The sequence below is a fragment of the Bos javanicus genome, chromosome X (genome assembly GCF_032452875.1).
Source record: "Bos javanicus breed banteng chromosome X, ARS-OSU_banteng_1.0, whole genome shotgun sequence".
Taxonomy (NCBI): domain Eukaryota; kingdom Metazoa; phylum Chordata; class Mammalia; order Artiodactyla; family Bovidae; genus Bos; species Bos javanicus.
In genome coordinates this window covers 3034251-3055194 of record NC_083897.1, presented here as the reverse complement: position 1 = coordinate 3055194, position 20944 = coordinate 3034251, and the positions used below count along the sequence as shown (strand labels likewise).

At 38.3% G+C, this 20944-nt stretch overlaps 1 protein-coding gene across 2 annotated transcripts in view; it reads right to left on the bottom strand.

Annotated features, from left to right (window-relative positions):
• IL13RA1 (interleukin 13 receptor subunit alpha 1) overlaps positions 1-20944 on the bottom strand; it is a 78356-nt gene that overhangs the window by 12673 nt on the left and 44739 nt on the right. The gene's annotated exons all lie outside the window — the stretch shown is intronic.

Below are 20944 nucleotides of genomic sequence, written 5' to 3'. Positions count from 1 at the left end.
TAGAGGAGGTGAACAGGCAGAGTCAGATTTCAGAAAGGAATTTACTATAATTAAATTGGCAAAAATAATAGAAGATGGAACTCTATTGCTGTGAAATTAGGAAAAAAAAAAAAACTATCCTAAATCAAGCCTCCTTCTAAAACTTCAGGGAAACTACTTTCATGTAAAAATAAGCAACAGAATAATATTGTTACAGAATTAAAGCAGGCCAGAAAGATGTCCACCAAAAAATAGATGAAAATTATAATCTAATGTTTTAAAACTAGTGAAAAGATATTAAGAAAAAGTTATGTGATATGGGAAAATGTACATGATATCAAAAAATATAAAAATTCAAAATAAGAGCAACAGAGAAATTATATGGTAAAACCCAATAAACAGTTAGAAGTAAAAGAAAATAATCATTTCAGAAATGAAGACTAGCTAGAGGAAACATGGGCAAATAAACACAACAGATAATACCTTAAGAGAAACAGACAATGAAAATTTCTTTTAAATCAAAAGAATTAATTAAATAAGATTTCTTTTAAATCAAAAAGAAATGAGATTAAAATAATCAAAAAGAAAGTTATCAAAAGGATGTGACAAACATAGAAGACAGGCAAATAAAATAAGGGGACAGAATAACAAAGTTTATAAGCAAAGAAATTTTTACTGAAATTTAAAAAAATGATTTGAAACTACATACTGAAAAGGCACACTATATACCTTGGAAAATCAACCCAGAATGACTAACACCAAGACATATCCTAATAACATTATTAGACTTGAAGGAAAGAAGTCTTTTGACAACCAGGCAAAAAAGACCAAGTGTTTCAATACAGAGAAAATTGTCAGTAGACTTTGACAACATTTATGCCAGAAGAAAATGGATGACGTATTTAAGACACCCAAGGCAAGAACATGTAAGCCAAGGATTTTATATCTAGCTAAAATGACTTTCAATTATTAATGAAGGAAACTCCATCAGTGTGTAAATAATTCAGGAAATGTTGGTCTCATGAATCCTGAGAAAACTTTTGGTGCTTCATAAAACCAAAATTACTGGAATGACATCAACAGAAAGAATGGGAGTTAGCATCAAATACATACCATACAGAATTAAGACTAAAAAGGGCTATAATGGAGAAAATATAGTACATAATGACCTTATGCATTGGACATGTAGATACTGGACAACTTCAAGAATGGGGAGATAATGGGAAGAACATATGGAAAATTTGCTATATTTGATAATCATTAAAAATTATTTTATAGCTTTGTCAAAAGTTCAGAAATTCCTTCAGATCCACCTGTTTCTTTCTCTTCTGTTAAATTCAAATAAAGATGTGAGCATTTTATTAAAACATGTTATATACTATGATTTGTTAAAAGCATGGACTGGGCGGTCCTAAGATGGTGGAGGAATAGGATGGGGAGACCACTTTCTCCCCCACAAGTTCATCAAAAGAACATTTGAATGCTGAGAAAATTCCACAAAACAACTTCTGAATGCTGGCAGAGGACATCAGGCACCCAGAAAAGCAGCCCATTGTCTTCGAAAGGAGGTAGGAAAAAATATAAAAGATAAAAAGAGAGACAAAAGAGGTAGGGACGGAGCTCTGTCCTGGGAAAGAAGTCTTAAAAAAGAGAGGTTTCCAAATACCAGGAAACACTCTCACTGCCTAGTCTGTGGCGAGCATTAGAACCATAGAGGGCAACATAATTGGGAGGAAAAATAAATAAATAATTAAACCCCACAGATTACATGCCCAACAGTAACTGCCCCAGTGGAGAAGCAGCACAGATGCCTGCATTCACCACGAGCAAGCAGGGGCTGGGCAGGGAGGCTTGGGCTGCATTGCTTAGAGTAAGGACTGGGCCTGAATGCCCTGAGGACAATCTGAGGGAACTAACTTGGGATAGAAAACCAGACTGTGGGATAACTACCACGTGAAAAGCCCTAACCTGAGACAGCACCAGGCCGGCTCACAGAACAAAGGACTGAGCAGAGCTAGCCGGCTGCAGACCAGCAATCCCCCTCCGGTGCCAGGCAGACGAGGGTAGCCAGAGCTGGAAGGGGGCAAATGCAGCCCCAGAGAGGCATTATCTACCAAACTGCAAGCAGGCTTCGTTGCTAACCAAGACTTCTTGGGATTCTGGACGGTCAACATCTGCCTGAGAAGGTGCACTGGTTGTATACCCAGAAAACCAAGAGGCAGGGATGGGGGAGGCGATAAGTTCAGCTACCGCACTCACCAAATACCTGGTCACCTGAGCTGCTCGGACCTGGGAAGTGCACAAAACACAGGCCCAACTGAGTCTGTGTCTCTGAGAACTACCCGAGTACCTGAACCTGTGTGGCTTAGACCTGGGAAGTGCATACAAGCTGGGGCTGGCCTCAGACAGTTCCTGGCAAAGCAACCTAGAGCCTAAGCCGTGTAGACAGGGAAAGCACACACGCCGTGAGCGGGGGCAAACCCAATGTGGCCGAGATACTGCAAGCACATGCCAGTGTTATTTTTTTGCAGCGTCCTTCCCTCCCCACAGCATGACTGAACAAGTGAGCCTAAAAAAGTGTCCACCATCGCCCCCTTGTGCCAGGGCGGAAATTAGACACTGAAGAGATCAGCAAACAGAAGAAGCTAAAATGGAGGGAACCTCCTTGGAAGTAACAGGTGCAATAGATTAAGATCCTGTAGTAGGCACCAAACTACATAGGAGGGGCCTATAGATCTTGAGAAATATAAGCCAGATCAAGGAACTACCCAAAAATAAACTGACCCCACACTGCCCACAACATCACCAGAGAAAGTCCTAGATATATTTTTACTATCATTCTTTAATTTTTTAAAAAAATTGTTCTATTTTTAAGTCCTCTATTACTCCTTTAATTTTCATTTTTATAACCTACTATTACTTTGCAAAAAAAAAAAAAAAGAGAGAGACCTATTTTTTAAAAGCAAACTTATGTATATATTTTATAATGTTTGTGACTTTTTTTTTCTTTTTCTTTAATATTGTATTCTTGAAATTCCAACCTCTACTCTAGATTTTTAATCTTTGCTTTTTGGTATTTATTCTCAGTTTTGTACCTTTAAGAACCCAGTCTTCAGTACCCATTTTTACTTGGGAGCGAGATTACTGGCTTGACTGCTCTCTCCCCTTTGGATCCTCCTTTTTCTCCACTAGGTAGGCTCTATCTCCTCCCTCCCCATTCTGTTCTCTACCCAACTCTGTGAATCTCTTTGTGTGTTCCAGACGGTGGAGAACACTTAGGTAACTGATTACTGGCTGGATCTGTCTCTCTCCTTTTGATTCCCCCTTTATCCTCCTGGCCACCTGTGTCTCCTTCCTCCCTCTTCTCTTCTCTGTAGAACTCCTTGAACATCCCTGAGTGATCCAGACTGTGGAGTGCACATAAGGAAGTGATTACTGGCTAGCTTGCTCTCTCCTCTTTTGATTCCACCTCATCTCATTCTGGTCACCTCTATCTCCTTCCTCCCTCTTCTCTTCTCTTCTCCATGTAACTCTGTGAACCTCTCTGGGTGTCCCTCACTGTGGAGAAACTTTTCATCTTTAACCTAGATGTTTTATCAACAGTGCTGTATAGATGGAGAAGTCTTGAGGCTACTGTAAAAATAAGAGTGAAAACCAGAAGCAGGAGGCTTAAGTCCAAATCCTGAGAACACCAGAGAACTCCTGACTCTAGGGAGCATTAATCGACAGGAGCTCATCAAATGCCTCCATACCTACACTGAAACCAAGCACCACCCAAGGGCCATCAAGTTCCAGAGCAAGACATACCACACAAATTCTCCAGCAACACAGGAACATAGCCCTGAGCTTCAATATACAGGCTGCCCAAAGTCACTCCAAACCCATTGACATCTCATAACTCATTACTGGACACTTCATTGCACTCCAGAGAGAGGAAATCCAGCTCCACCCACCAGAACACCAACACAAGCTTCCCTAACCAGGAAACCTTGATAAGCCAGCCGTACAACCCCACCCACAGCCAAGAAACTTCACAATAAAGTGAACTCCACAAACTGCCAGAATACAGAAAGGCCACTCCAAACACAGCAATATAAACAAGATTAAGAGACAGAGGAATACCCAGCAGGTAAAAGAACAGGATAAATGCCCACCAAACCAAACAAAAGAGGAATATCAGATAGGGAATCTATCTGATAAAGAATTCTGAATAATGATAGTGAAAATGATCCAAAATCTTGAAACCAAAATGGAATCACAGATAAATAGCCTGGAGACAAGGATAGAGAAGATGCAAGAAAGGTTTAACAAGGACCTAGAAGAAATAAAAAAGAGTCAATATATAATGAATAATGCAATAAATGAGATCAAAAACACTCTGGAGGGAACAAATAGTAGAATAATGGAGGCAGAAGATAGGATTAGTGAGGTAGAAGATAGAATGGTAGAAATAAATGAATCAGAGAGGAAAAAAGAAAAACGAATTAAAAGAAATGAGAACACACACCTATGGATAGATCAACTAAACAGAAAATTAACAAGGAAACACAAACTTTAAATGATACAATAGACCAGTTAGACCTAATTGATATCTATAGGACATTTCATCCCAAAACAATGAATTTCACCTTTTTCTCAAGTGCACATGGAACCTTCTCCAGGATAGATCACATCCTGGGCCATAAAGCTAGCCTTGGTAAATTCAAAAAAATTGAAATCATTCCAAGCATCTTTTCTGACCACAATGCAGTAAGATTAGATCTCAATTACAGGAGAAAAACTATTAAAAATTCCAACATCTGGAGGCTGAACAACACGCTGCTGAATAACCAACAAATCACAGAAGAAATCAAAAAAGAAATCAAAATTTGCATAGAAACGAATGAAAATGAAAACACAACAACCCAAAACCTGTGGGACACGGTAAAAGCAGTCCTAAGTGGAAAGTTCATAGCAATACAGGCACACCTCAAGAAACAAGAAAAAAGTCAAATAAATAACCTAACTCTACACCTAAAGCAACTAGAAAAGGAAGAAATGAAGAACCCCAGGGTTAGTAGAAGGAAATAAATCTTAAAAATTAGAGCAGAAATAAATGCAAAAGAAACAAAAGAGACCATAGCAAAAATCAACAAAACCAAAAGCTGGTTCTTTGAAAGGATAAATAAAACTGACAAACCATTAGCCAGACTCATCAAGAAACAAAGGGAGAAAAATCAAATCAATAAAATTAGAAATGAAAATGGAGAGATCACAACAGACAACACAGAAATACAAAGGATCATAAGAGATTACTATCAACAATTATATGCCAATAAAATGGACAACGTGGAAGAAATGGACAAATTCTTAGAAAAGTACAACTTTCCAAAATTCGACCAGGAAGAAATAGAAAATCTTAACAGACCCATCACAAGCACGGAAATTGAAACTGTAATCAAAAATCTTCCAGCAAACAAAAGCCCAGGTCCAGACGGCTTCACAGCTGAATTCTACCAAAAATTTAGAGAACAGCTAACACCTATCCTGCTCAAACTCTTCCATAAAATTGCAGAGGAAGGTAAACTTCCAAACTCATTCTATGAGGCCACCATCACCCTAATACCAAAACCTGACAAAGATGCCACAAAAAAAGAAAACTACAGTCCAATATCACTGATGAACATAGATGAAAAAATCCTTAACAAAATTCTATCAATCAGAATCCAACAACACATTAAAAAGATCATACACCACCACCAAGTGGGCTTTATCCCAGGGATGCAAGCATTCTTCAGTATCTGCAAATCAATCAATGTAATACACCACATTAACAAATTGATAAACAAAAACCATATGATTATCTCAATAGATACAGAGAAAGCCTTTGACAAAATTCAACATCCATTTATAATAAAAACTCTCCAGAAAGCAGGAATAGAAGGAACATACCTCAACATAATAAAAGCTATATATGACAAACCCACAGCAAACATTATCCTCAATGGTGAAAAATTGAAAGCATTTCCTCTAAAGTCAGGAACAAGACAAGGGTGCCCACTTTCACCATTACTATTCAACATAGTTTTGGAAGTTTTGGCCACAGCAATCAGAGCAGAAAAAGAAATAAAAGGAATCCAAATTGGAAAAGAAGAAGTAAAACTCTCACTGTTTGCAGATGACATGATCCTCTACATAGAAAACCCTAAAGACTCCACCAGAAAATTACTAGAACTAATCAATGACTATAGTAAAGTTGCAGGATATAAAATCGACACACAGAAATCCCTTGCATTCCTATACACTAATAATGAGAAAACAGAAAGAGAAATTAAGGAAACAATTCCATTCACCATTGCAACGGAAAGAATAAAATACTTAGGAATATATCTACCTAAAGAAACTAAAGACTTATATATAGAAAACTATAAAACACTGGTGAAAGAAATCAAAGAGGACACTAATAGATGGAGAAATATACCATGCTCATGGATTGGAAGAATCAATATAGTGAAAATGAGTATACTACCCAAAGCAATTTATAGATTCAATGCAATCCCTATCAAGCTACCAACAGTATTCTTCACAGAGCTAGAACAAATAATTTCACAATTTGTATGGAAATACAAAGAACCTCAAATAGCCAAAGCAATCCTGAGAAAGAAGAATGGGACTGGAGGAATCAACCTACCTGACTTCAGGCTCTACTACAAAGCCACAGTTATCAAGACAGTACGGTACTGGCACAAAGACAGAAATATAGATCAATGGAACAAAATAGAAAGCCCAGAGATAAATCCACGCACATATGGACACCTTATCTTTGACAAAGGAGACAAGAATATACAATGGATTAAAGACAATCTCTTTAACAAGTGGTGCTGGGAAATCTGGTCAACCACTTGTAAAAGAATGAAACTAGAACACTTTCTAACACCATACACAAAAATAAACTCAAAATGGATTAAAGATCTAAACATAAGACCAGAAACTGTAAAACTCCTAGAGGAGAACATAGGCAAAACACTCTCTGACATACATCACAGAAGGATCCTCTATGACCCACCTCCCAGAATACTGGAAATAAAAGCAAAAATAAACAAATGGGACCTAATTAAACTTAAAAGCTTCTGCACATCAAAGGAAACTATTAGCAAGGTGAAAAGACAGCCTTCAGAATGGGAGAAAATAATAGCAAACGAAGCAACTGACAAACAACTAATCTCAAAAATATACAAGCAACTCCTACAGCTCAACTCCAGAAAAATAAATGACCCAATCAAAAAATGGGCCAAAGAACTAAATAGACATTTCCCCAAAGAAGACATACAGATGGCTAACAAACACATGAAAAGATGCTCAACATCACTCATTATCAGAGAAATGCAAATCAAAACCACTGCGAGGTACCATTTCACACCAGTCAGAATGGCTGTGATCCAAAAGTCTACAAATAATAAATGCTGGAGAGGGAGTGGAGAAAAGGGAATCCTCTTACACTGTTGGTGGGAATAAAAACTAGTACAGCCACTATGGAGAACAGTGTGGAGATTCCTTAAAAAACTGGAAATAGACCTGCCTTATGATCCAGCAATCCCACTGCTGGGCATACACACTGAGGAAACCAGAAGGGAAAGAGACACATGTTCATCGCAGCACTGTTTCTAATAGCCAGGACATGGAAGCAACCTAGATATCCATCAGCAGATGAATGGATAAGAAAGCTATGGTACATATACACAATGGAGTATTACTCAGCCATTAAAAAGAATACATTTGAATCAGTTCTAATGAGGTGGATAAAACTGGAGCCTATTATACAGAGTGAAGTAAGCCAGAAGGAAAAACACCAATACAGTATACTAACGCATATATATGGAATTTAGAAAGATGGTAACAATAACCCTGTGTATGAGACAGCAAAAGAGACACTGATGTATAGAACAGTCTTATGGACTCTGTGGGGGAGGGAGAGGGTGGGAAGATATAGGAGAATGGCACTGAAACATGTAAAATATCATGTATGAAACGAGATGCCAGTCCAGGTTCGATGCACGATACTGGATGCTTGGGGCTAGTGCACTGGGATGACCCAGAGGGATGGTATGGGGAGGGAGGAGGGAGGAGGGTTCAGGATGGGGAACACATGTATAACTGTGGTGGATTCATTTTGATATTTGGCAAAACTGATACAATTATGTAAAGTTTAAAAATAAAATAAAAAATTTAAAATTAAAAAAAAAAAAAAGAAATGAGGACAATCTCAGAGACCTCTGGGACAATGTTAAATGCCCCAACATTTGAATCATAGGAGTCCCAGAAGAAGAAGACAAAAAGAAAGACCATGAGAAAATACTTGAGGAGATAATAGTTGAAAACTTCCCTGTTTGGGATGCAGAGAGTCCCAAACAGGATAAGCCCAAGGCAAAACACCCCAAGACACATATTAATCAAATTAACAAAGATCAAACACAAAGAACAAATATTAAAAGCAGTAAGGGAAAAACAACAAATAACACACAAGGGGATCCCCATAAAGATAACAGCTGATCTTTCAATAGAAACTCTTCAGGCCAGCAGGGAATAGCAGGACATACTTAAAGTGATGAAAGAAAATAACCTACAGCCCAGATTACTGTCCCCAGCAAGGATCTCATTCAAATATGAAGGAGAAATCAAAAGCTTTACAGACAAGCAAAAGCTGAGAGAATTCAGCACCACTAAACCAGCTCTCCAACAAATGCTAAAGAATCTTCTCTAGACAGCAAACACAAAAAGGGTGTATAAACTGTAACCCAAAACAATAAAGTAAATGGCAATGGGATCATACTTATCAATAATTACCTTAAATGTGAATGGGTTGAATGCCCCAACCAAAAGACAAAGACTGGCTGAATGGATACAAATACAAGACCCCTATAAAAAAAAAAAGACCCCTATATATATTGTCTACAAGAGACTCACCTCAAAACAAGGGACACATACAGACTGAAAGTGAAGGGCTGGAAAAAGATATTCCACGCAAATAGAGACCAAAAGAAAGCAGGAGTAGCAATACTCATATCAGATAAAAGAGATTTTAAAACAAAGGCTGTGGAAAAAGACAAAGAAGGACACTACATAATGATCAAAGGACCACTCCAAGAAGAAGATATAACAATTATAAATATATATGCACCCAACATAGGAACAGTGCAATATGTAAGACAAATACTAACAAGTATGAAAGGAGAAATGAACAATAACACAATAACAGTGGGAGACTTTAATACCCCACTCACACCTATGGATAGATCAACTAAACAGAAAATTAACAAGGAAACACAAACTTTAAACGATACACTAGACCAGTTAGACCTAATTGATATCTATAGGACATTTCATCCCAAAACAATGAATTTCACCTTGTTTTCAAGTGCACACAGAACCTTCTCCAGGATAGATCACATCCTGGGCCATAAAGCTAGCCTTGGTAAATTCAAAAAATTGAAATAATTTCAAGCATCTTTTCTGACCACAGTGCAGTAAGATTAGATGTCAATTACAGGAGAAAAACTATTAAAAATTCCAACATATGGAGGCTGAACAAAAAGCTGCTGAATAACCAACAAATCACAGAAGAAATCAAAAAAGAAATCAAAATATGCATAGAAACAAATGAAAATGAAAAACACAACAACCCAAAACTTGTGGGATACTGTAAAAGCAGTGCTAAGGGGAAGGTTCATAGCAATACAGGCATACCTCAAGAAACAAGAAAAAAGTCAAATAAATAACCTAACTCTACACCTAAAGCAACTAGAAAAGGAAGAAATGAAGAACCCCAGGGCTAGTAGAAGGAAAAAAATCTTAAAAATTAGGGCAGAAATAAATGCAAAAGAAACAAAAGAGACCATAGCAAAAATCAACAAAACCAAAAGCTGGTTCTTTGAGAAGACAAATAAAATTGACAAACCATTAGCCAGACTCATCAAAAAACAAAGGGAGAAAAATCAAATCAATAAAATTAGAAATGAAAATGGAGAGATCACAACAGACAACACAGAAATACAAAGGATCATAAGAGACTACTATCAGCAATTATATGCCAATAAAATGGACAACTTGGAAGAAATGGACAAATTCTTAGAAAAGTACAACTTTCCACAACTGAATGAGGAAGAAATAGAAAATCTTAACAGACCCATTACAAGCATGGAAATTGAAACTCTAATCAGAAATCTTCCAGCAAACAAAAGCCCAGGACCAGACAGCTTCACAGCTGAATTCTACCAAAAATTTAGAGAACAGCTAACACCTATCCTACTCAAACTCTTCAAGAAAATTGCAGAGGAAGGTAAACTTCCAAACTTATTCCATGAGGCCACCATCACCCTAATACCAAAACCTGACAAAGATGCCACAAAAAAAGAAAACTACAGTCCAATATCACTGATGAACATAGATGAAAAAATCCTTAACAAAATTCTAGCAATCAGAATCCAACAACACATTAAAAAATCATACATCATGACCAAGTGGCTTTATCCCAGGGATGCAAAGATTCTTCAGTATCTGCAAATCAATCAATGTAATACACCACATTAACAAATTGAAAAATAAAAGCCATATGATTATCTCAGTAGATGCAGAGAAAGCCTTTGAGAATATTCAACATCCATTTATGATTAAAAAAAACTCTCCAGAAAGCAAGAAAAGAAGGAACATACTTCAACATAATAAAAGTTATATATGACAAACCCACAGCCAACATTATCCTCAATGGTGAAATATTGAAAGCATTTCCCCTAAAGTCAGGAACAAGACAGGGTGCCGACTTTCACCACTATTATTCAACATAATTTTGGAAGTTTTGGCCACAGCAATCAGAACAGAAAAAGAAATAAAAGGAATCCAAATTGGAAAAGAAGAAGTAAAACTCTCACTGTTTGCAGATGACATGATCCTCTACATAGAAAACCCTAAAGACTCCACCAGAAAATTACTAGAGCTAATCAATGAAGATAGTAAAGTTGCAGGATATAAAATCAACACACAGAAATCCCTTGCATTCATATACACTAGTAATGAGAAAACAGAAAGAGAAATTAAGGAAACAATTCCATTCACCATTGCAACAAAAAGAATAAAATACTTAGGAATATATCTACCTAAAGAAACTAAAGACCTATATATAGAAAACTATAAAACACAGGTGAAAGAAATCAAAGAGTACACTAATAGATGGAAAAATATACCATGTTCATGGATTGGAAGAATCAATATAGTGAAAATGAGTATACTACCCAAAACAATCTATAGATTCAATGCAATCCCTGTCAAGCTGCTGCTGCTGCTGCTAAGTCGCTTCAGTCATGTCCGACTCTGTGTGACCCCATAGACGGCAGCCCACCAGGTTACCCCATCCCTGGGATTCTCCAGGCAAGAACACTGGAGTGGGTTGCCATTTCCTTCTCCAATGCATGAAAGTGAAAAGTGAAAGTGAAGTCGCTCAGTCGTGTCCGACTCTTAGTGACCCCATGGACTGCAGCCCACCAGGCTCCTCCGTCCATGGGATTTTCCAGGCAAGATTAGTGGAGTGGGGTGCTATTGCCTTCTCCGCCCTATCAAGCTACCAATGGTATTTTTCACAGAGCTAGAACAAATAATTCCACAATTTGTATGGAAATACAAAAAACCTCGAATAGCCAAAGCAATCTTGAGAAAGAAGAATGGAACTGGAGGAATCAACCTGCCTGACTTCAGGCTCTACTACAAAGCCACAGTCATCAAGACAGTATGGTACTGGCACAAAGACAGAAATATAGATCAATGGAACAAAATAGAAATCCCAGAGATAAATCCACGCACCTATGGACACCTTATCTTTGACAAAGGAGGCAAGAATATACAATGGAGAAAAGACAATCTCTTTAACAAGTGGTGCTGGGAAAAGTGGTCAACCACTTGTAAAAGAATGAAACTAGAACATTTTCTAACACCATACACAAAAATAAAATGGATTAAAGATCTAAACGTAAGACCAGAAACTATAAAACTCCTAGAGGAGAACATAGGCAAAACATTCTCTGACATAAATCACAGCAGGATCCTCTATGACCCACCTCCCAGAATATCGGAAATAAAAGCAAAAATAAAGAATTAATCTCAAAAATATACAAGCAAGTCCTGCAGGTCAATTCCAGAAAAATAAACTACCCAATCAAAAAATGGGCCAAAAAACTAAACAGACATTTCTCCCAAGAAGACATACAGATGGCTAACAAACACATGAAAAGATGCTCAACATCACTCATTATCAGAGAAATACAAATCAAAACCACAATGAGGTACCATTTCACACCAGTCAGAATGGCTGCTATCCAAAAGTCTACAAGCAATAAATGCTGGACAGGGAGTGGAGAAAAGGGAACCCTCTTACACTGTTGGTGGGAAGGCAAACTAGTATAGCCACTATGGAGAACAGTGTGGAGATTCCTTAAAAAACTGGAAATAGAACTGCCATACGACCCAGCAATCCAACTGCTGGGCATACACACTGAGGAAACCAGAATTGAAAGAGACATGTGTACCCCAATGTTCATCGCAGTACTGTTTATAATAGCCAGGACGTGGAAGCAACCTAGATGTCCATCAGCAGATGAATGGATAAGAAAGCAGTGGTACATATACACAATGGAGTATTACTCAGCCATTAAAAAGAATACATTGGAGTCATATTATACAGAGTGAAATAAGTCAGAAAGAAAAACACCAATACATTATACCAACACATATATATGGAATTTAGAAAGATGGTAACAATAACCCTGTATGTGAGACAGCAAAAGAGACAAAGATGTAAAGAACAGTCTTTTGGACTCTGTGGTAGAGGGCGAGGGTGGGATATTTGGGAGAATGGCATTGAAACATGTATAATATCATATGTGAAATGAATCACCAGTCCAGGTTGGATGCATGATACAGGATGCTCAGGGCTGGTGCACTGGGATGACCCAGAGGGATGGTATAGGGATGGATGTGGGAGGGGGGTTCAGGATGAGGAACATGTGTTCACCCATGGTGGATTCATGTTGATGTATGGCAAAACCAGTACAATATTGTAAAGTAATTAGCCTCCAATTAAAATAAATAAATTTATATTAAAAAATAAAAAATAAAAGCGTGGACTGGAGGGGACTTCCTTGGTGGTCCATTGGCTAAGACTCCCCAGTCTCAATGCCGGGGGCCTGGGTTTGATCCCTGGTCATGGAACTAGATCCCACATGCCACAACTAAGCGTTCACATGCTGCAACTAATATCGAAGATCCCACATGCTGCAACTAAGACCCAGTACAGTCAAAAAAAAAAAAAGAAATATATTTTTTGAAAACAGTGGACCAGAGGATAAGAATGCCTGAGTTCATATCCCAGCTCAAACACTTGTTAGTTGAGATCCTAGCTCTGCTAGGTAGCAGCTGTGTAACCTCAAATGAGTTACACATAATCCCTCTGGTACTTCATTTTCTTCATCTGTATAGTGGAGATAAAACCTACTGCATAAGGGGGACAAATTAATGAAGGAAAGACTTGGACAAGTTTCTGACACAGAGCAAAAGTTCAATAAATATGAACTGTTATTACTATTTTTGTTACTATTTTTCCATTTACCGGTAAAAGTGCAGTGAGTCCTCCAGAGGATATTCATAGGTTATGTGCAAATACTACACCATTTTATATGAGGGACTTGAACATCCATGAATTTTGGTATTTGAGGGGGTCCTAAAGCCAATCCCCACAGATACCAAGGGATGACAGTAAAAATGATTTTAATTAAAAAAAAAGTAACCTGAATATTACATTTTCATTGGTTTCTGCTCATTAGACTCAATGCTTAAACTGTGTTGGACAGGAAAAAAGCAATCTGCACACTGCAGCAGAAATGGCTTCTAAAAATACATTAATTTTTTAATTGCCTTTTTTTATTCCTGAAACTTTTATTACTCTCATTTTTACCCATCATCAGCAACAGGGCCTTTGAGCACTATGTCTGCGAATATGTTCACATAAGGTTAAAGGGACAAAAGCAAAAGCTCTGGCCTATTATCCAATTATATGTCAGTCTAATTTTGAAATTACTTGTAGAAAAAACCTAAATCCACAAAATTACAGTCCACAACTCAATTCTTACCCGATTGATTTTTTAAATAAGATAATCAACAACAGAATAATGGCCAAAGATGAAAAACATCCTAGGTGAAAATATAACAGGTGTTTGGGTGGTGAACACAAGTGGTTTTTAGTTGGTAGTCATCCTAGAAAAATAACATGTATGTAACTATTATTTTTTAAAGAAAGAAATAAAAGTCGTAGAATAATGGAACATCAAGTCTCAATTGAAGAGTGCTTTCAAGATTTAGTTATTTCCTGCAGTGAACTATCCACAGGGGTGAAGTGGGCTTCATGCACCTTAGCATCACACAAAACACTGGACTTGTATGTGAAAGTCAATGGATTACGTGCCTCTGTCTTTTTCAGAGCAACATTCACAACAGAAAATTGCACAATATGAATCATAAATCCCCATGCCTTCAAATCACTGTAGCTTATAAAGAACTAGCTGAATGTGGTATGGAGGGGACTAATTTGATATCAGTTGAGGTGGTTATCAATTCAAACCCTCACTTTAAAAATTGATAATTAAAGGGAAAGAATTAAATACATTTCCTGCCTTTCTAGCAGAAACTGAATTCCAGAACAATTAAAAGGAGCCTAGCTGATAATTGAGAGCAGTGCTTATAGGAAACTGTCAGCCTAGAAATGTAGATTAAATGATAGATGAGAAAAATCATCATCATTTCACAACCACTAGTGAGATTATTGAATCAAGCAATGATACTAACTGACCAATAAAAAGCATCAGCTGAAGAGTTGACAGGGTGCTAACATAACACCACACAGATTATCTTCCAGTGGCAAGGGGAGACAACATGTAGATGGCAAGAGGGGACATGTTATTATCATCTTAAATACAGCGGTCGATCTTAGCCTCACTATGGGTGGACAACTGGATATTATCTGTCTCCTGATACCTGGGACAGCTGGAAAGATTGAAATATGGACTGAGCATTAGATGATGTGCATGCATGCTAAGTCACTTCAGTTGTGTCTGACTCTTTGCGACACTATGGACTGTAGCCCACTCTTCTGTCCATGGGATTCTCTAGGCAAGAATACTGGCTAAGTCGCTTCAGTCGTGTGCGACTCTGTGCAGCCCCACAGACGGCAGCCCACCAGGCTCCCCTGTCCCTGGGATTCTCCAGGCAAGAACACTGGAGTAGGTTGCCATTTCCTTCTCCAATGCAGAATACTGGACTGAGTAGCTATTTCCTTCTCCAAGGGATCTTCTCAACCCAGGGATCGAACCTGCATCTCTTATGTCTCCTGCACTGGCAGGCGGATTCTTTACCACTAGTGCTACCTGGTAAGCCCGTATTAGACGATATTAAGGACATAATCATTTTTAAAGTGAGGCCATGCTATTTTGGCTATTTAAGAAGCGATCTTAGCTTTTAAAGATACATACTGAAGTTTAAAAAAATTCAGCAGTACTTGGAAGTCAACTTCAAGTTAAAAAGGCTGTTTTCTAATCAGGAATTCAAAACTGGCACAGGACTGAAAATAAAATTGGTTTCCAAGAAGCAGGGGAAGAATAGATAATATTTTAGGGATGAAAAGAAATGCAGATGCAGAAGAAAAGCAATTCCCTCTGCAAAGCACCCACCCCCAAATATGGCCAGTGGCCCAATTAGTCACAAAGAAAGGGAAAACAGCAAAGCAACAGGAAAAAATGCTGTTGGCCAAAATGTTACTACAGTGATAAACAAAACATTGTCAAAACACTAGAAACCTTAAGGAAAACTATACAGAAGATTTAATTTATTGGTAGCCACACCTAAATACATTTTAAGTACCACTACTGATGGCACAGCATGGAAGAAGAAAGTGTTTAGAAAGGGCATGGATTATTTCTTGGGATTAGAAGCTGGTCACTTTGGGCTACAGTGACTTTTAGTGCAGGTTCTGGAATTATCTGTCTATGTGATAGTCCTTAAGAAATTTCTCCACAGCCCCCAGTGTCTCCATCTTAAAAGTGAGGGCCTGGACCAGAACCTAGAGTTTTGAAAATTTATAATTAAAGGCAACTAAACATGTAAACATATACCTCATTAGATGACCTCTCGGGCAATGTTCATGCTGTAATTATTCATTTCATAATTCAATGGTTCTAGAAGTAAAATGACAGTCTTTCCGCTAGTATATGCAGTTCAGTTTGTGAGGATTATTGTCATGTAGAGAAAGTAGATTAGTCATCCAGTTAAAAAGCAAACATGGAGATTTGTTCTATTATCCTTTCCCCTGCCTGGCACTTTTATTATATTTTTAGTTTTAAACACTGATTTTATTTAATGGTCTGCAGCCACCACAAACAAAAACATCTTATGCTTTTAGTGGTCCATCTTGTCAGTGTATCCGCCTCACTAAATTATAGAATTATCTGACTCATCGGGACAACATATTATCCTCTAGACAGCAAATTGAAAAAAAGCAATTTTCCCATCTCTGAGAAAGATAATTGATTTGATTTCGCTGTCAATGTTATCATCATTCACTCTATCACCCAGACTTGAAACTCTGAAATTATTTTTTACTCTCACCACCTTTCATCACCCACACAGAGTCACTGAGTCATAATGAGTTCCCTTTAATAATGTCTTTTGCATCAATCGCCTCTGCTACCACCTAAGTTCGAATCCCTATTATCTCACAGGCTTGGATGACCATGATATTCGCTTTTCCCTTAATGACTTGTATGGAGTGTCTTTTTATTATAAAAGTAATACATGCTCATTACAGGCAATTTTGAAATTTCAGAAACATGGAGAGACAAAATAATATCAATTATCCACAATCTTTCTGCCCAGAGATGATTATTTTGACCTATTTCCTTCCACTCATTGTTCTATGTATATATTGATGAATTTTTATAAAAATTAGGATTGTAATACACTACACATTTATGATACGTTTTTTATACTTATGTCGTAAGTATTTTGTTAGGACATTAAATGCTTTGAAAACCTAACTTGTTAAAAAACTTATTCTTGACTGTTGATGTTTCCTTGGCTTCTAATTTTTTGTGTTAGAAACAAAATCTGCATTGGCCATCCTTATGTCATTGTTGGATTATTTTCCTAAAATAAATTCCTAAAGAAATAATTATAAGATTGAAGATGATTCTGATTACATTTTATTGGGTTGCTCTCTGGAAAGAAGGGCATTTTACAGGCCCACCAGTGGTGTGTGAAGAGTACCAGTCCCCCATCCATTTATTAACACTGGATATTAGCACTTTTTAGAAATTTAATAAGCTGGAAATTCATATATCTTTGGTTGTATGTCTCATATATATCAATGAGTCCAAACACGTTTTCACAGACATTGGGCATTTGTGTCATGGCACTTTGCCTGTCTTCATTCTGCTAAGAGTGGTAGCAAACTCAAATGCCTTTCAGGGGTCTAGCATGTTAGGTCAATCTGTGAAACCACAGTGGGAATTGGGAATGGTAGGGCCTGAGATGAATTGGTAATCCATGCCCTGCTTAAGATCCCAAATTGAAAATTTTTAAATACACTACACTGGCCAAACAAAACATCTATGGGACAAATTCAGGACTAGATTATCAGTTAGCAACTGTGATAGCACTTCCTGTCTCTAATTCATTCCCTTCAGGTTGTTGTCAGAATGATACGTGTGGAGACAAGGGAACCCTCCTACACCATTGGTGGGAATGTAAATTGGTACTGCCACTATGGAGAACAGTATGGATATTCTTTAAGAAGTTAAAAAGAGAGCTACCATATGATCCAGAAATCCCACTGCTGGGCATATATCTGGAGAAAACCATGGTCCAAAAGGATATATGCACCCCAGTGTTCACTGAAGCACTGTTTACAGTAGCTAAGACATGGAAGCAGCCTAAATGTCCATTGACAGGGGAACGGATAAAAAAGATGTGGTATATTTATACAATGGAGTACTACTTGGCCATTAAAAAGAATGCCATTTGCAACTTAGACGGACCTAGAGATTGTCTGGGAGTAAGTCAGACAAAGACAAATACTGTATGATATTGCTTATACACAGAATCTAAAAAAAATGATACAAATGAGCTTATTTATAGAACAGAAATAGAGCACAAACTTACAGAATAGATTTATGGTTACCAGGGGCAGGGAGGGTAGGGGAAAGGGATCGACTGGGGAGTTTGGGATTGATGTGTACACACCGCTATTGATATATTTAAAATGGATAACCAACAAGGACCTACCATATAGCACAGGGAATTCTGCTCAATATTACCTAACAACCTAAATGGGAAAATAATTTGAAAAAGAATAGATACATGTATATGTATAACTGAATCACTGTGCTGTACACCTGAAACTAACACAACATTGTAATCAACTCTACTCCAATTTTAACTATTTAGGTTGGCCAAAAAGTTCATTAGGGTTTTCCATTCCATCTTACAGAAAAACCTGAACAAACTTTTTGGCCAGGCCAGTCAGTTCAGTCACTCAGTTGTGTCTGACTCTTTGCGACCCCATGGAGTGCAGCATGCCAGGCTTCCCTGTCCATCACCAACTCCTGGAGCTTGCTCAAACTCATGTCCATCGAGTCAGTGATGCCATCCAACCATCTCATCCTCTGTCGTCCCCTTCTCCTGCCTTCAATCTTTCCCAGCATCAGCATCATTGGCCATGCCAATGAAAAGGATTCATGTTGATGTATGGCAAAACCAATACAATATTGTAAAGTAATTAGCCTCTAATTAAAATAAATAAACTTAAAAACAAACAAGCAAACAAACAAAACCCCAAAGAATGATATTCCTATTACCTTCTCATAGAGACCAACCAAAATGTGACTCCAAATCTATTTCTGGGAACTCCTCTATCCCAACCCAGTATTTCTACCACACAGAACTCTAAGGAGACTGTGAGGCTCTTGAGGACAAACATCCTGTCTTACAAAAGGCCCTGCAGCATGGTGGAAAGAGAGAACTCTAGAATCAGACACTTCTTGGTCAAATCCCACCTTATTATTTCCTTGCTGTGTGACTACAGTAAAGTTATCTAACCTCACTGAGGCTCCAATTCCTCATCTACAAAATGCTACTAAGAGCACTGACACCACAGGGTGGGTGTGAAGATGGAGCACTGAATACACTGTGTACACATGGGAGACTGCCAGTCGCTGGTTACAGGTGTTATTAGAATACTTGCACAATTCTTAGCCTCCAGCATCTATCACAGCAGCTGGTAAAATGAAGACACAGGGGTAATCCTAAGGAAAATATCGGTAACAGTGATTTTCAAAGTGTGGTCTGTGAATGATCTTGCCAGGAGAGGCATCACTGTTGGGCTCCTGTTAAGTATGCAGATTCCTGGGAACCATCCCAGACCAGTGAGTTCGAACTTCTTGAAACAGGGCCCAGGATTCTATATTCTTACAAGCATTCCAGTCAACTGTGACTCAAAGGTGAAGAACCACTGGTTGCCACAGCCACCTCGGTCACAATATATGAGTCCTTCATTAGGCAGCTGACTTCTGGATCTCCCTGCCTAGTGGTGCCCTATATAGCAGAGTTACCCACTGTCTATGACCCTGATTTGGTGAAAAAGATCCAGCATGCGAGCCTCTGTGCCTTCCTTCCCTAGCCACACAGCATCACTGCCACTGTGAACCACCCGTTATTATAAGAACTGTTCGGGCATTAAAGAGAAATGGAAAGTATTATCAATAGTAATACTAAGCACTAACATTTGTTGTGGTTGTTTAGTTGTTAACTAAAAAGTTAATACAATAGTCATGTCTGACTCTTGCAACTCCATGAACTGTAGCCTACCAGGCTCCTCTGTCCATGGGATTATCCAGGAAAGAATTTTGGACAGGGTTGCCATGCCCTCCTCTAGGGGATCTTCCCGACCCAGGGAACGAAGCCAGGTCTCCTGCATTGCAGGCAGATTCTTTTACCACTGAGCCACCTGTGAAGCACCAAGCACTAATATTTACTAAGCACCTATAAAGTAATTTCCAGGCACACTAAGGAGTTTCTATGTATTAATTTAATCCACATAACAACATTATGCATGATAAACTGCTTCAGTCATGTCCGACTCTTTGCAACTCTGTGGACTGTAACCTGACAGGCTCCTCTGTCCATGGAATTCTCCATGCAAGAATACTGGAGTGGATAGCCATACCCTCCTCCAGGGGATCTTTCCAACCCAGGGATCGAACCCACATCTCTTATGTCTCCTGCACTGGCAGGCAGGTTCTTTACTGCTAGTGCCACCTATTATTACCTTCACTTTACAAGTGTGAAAACTGAGACACAGGGAGGTTAAGGAAGTTACCTAAGGTCAAATAGATGGTACATGACACAGCAGAGATCCGAATCCAGACAATCTGACTCCAGAGCACAAGCTATTATCTACTATGTTCTACTATTTCCCTGAATTAAGTGTCTTATGCCTGAAATGATTACTTTAAGATACATACAATAATATTGATATTTATTTTATTTAGTGTCTTTATTATCTTATTTGGGTGAATGTATTTATCAGAGAAACCACAAACTCTTTTGTTCCCACAAGGTCTTAGCTCTCCCAGCCATAAATTCCAGCAGGAGTATCTGTAGCCACCTAACTCTAACAGTTCGGGGGGTAAGAGGTTGCTCTAGTTCCGTGTCTTCTGAGGCCAGCTTTCCAGGCAATAGCATGAATAAACTCGAACTCAACTGTTTGCATGCATGTGTACTCAGTGGCTCAGTCATGTGTGACTCTTTGCAACCCCAAGGACTATAGCTCACCAGGCTCCTCTGTTCATGGGATTCTCCAGGCAAGAATAATGCAGTGGGTTGCCATTTCCTCCTCCAG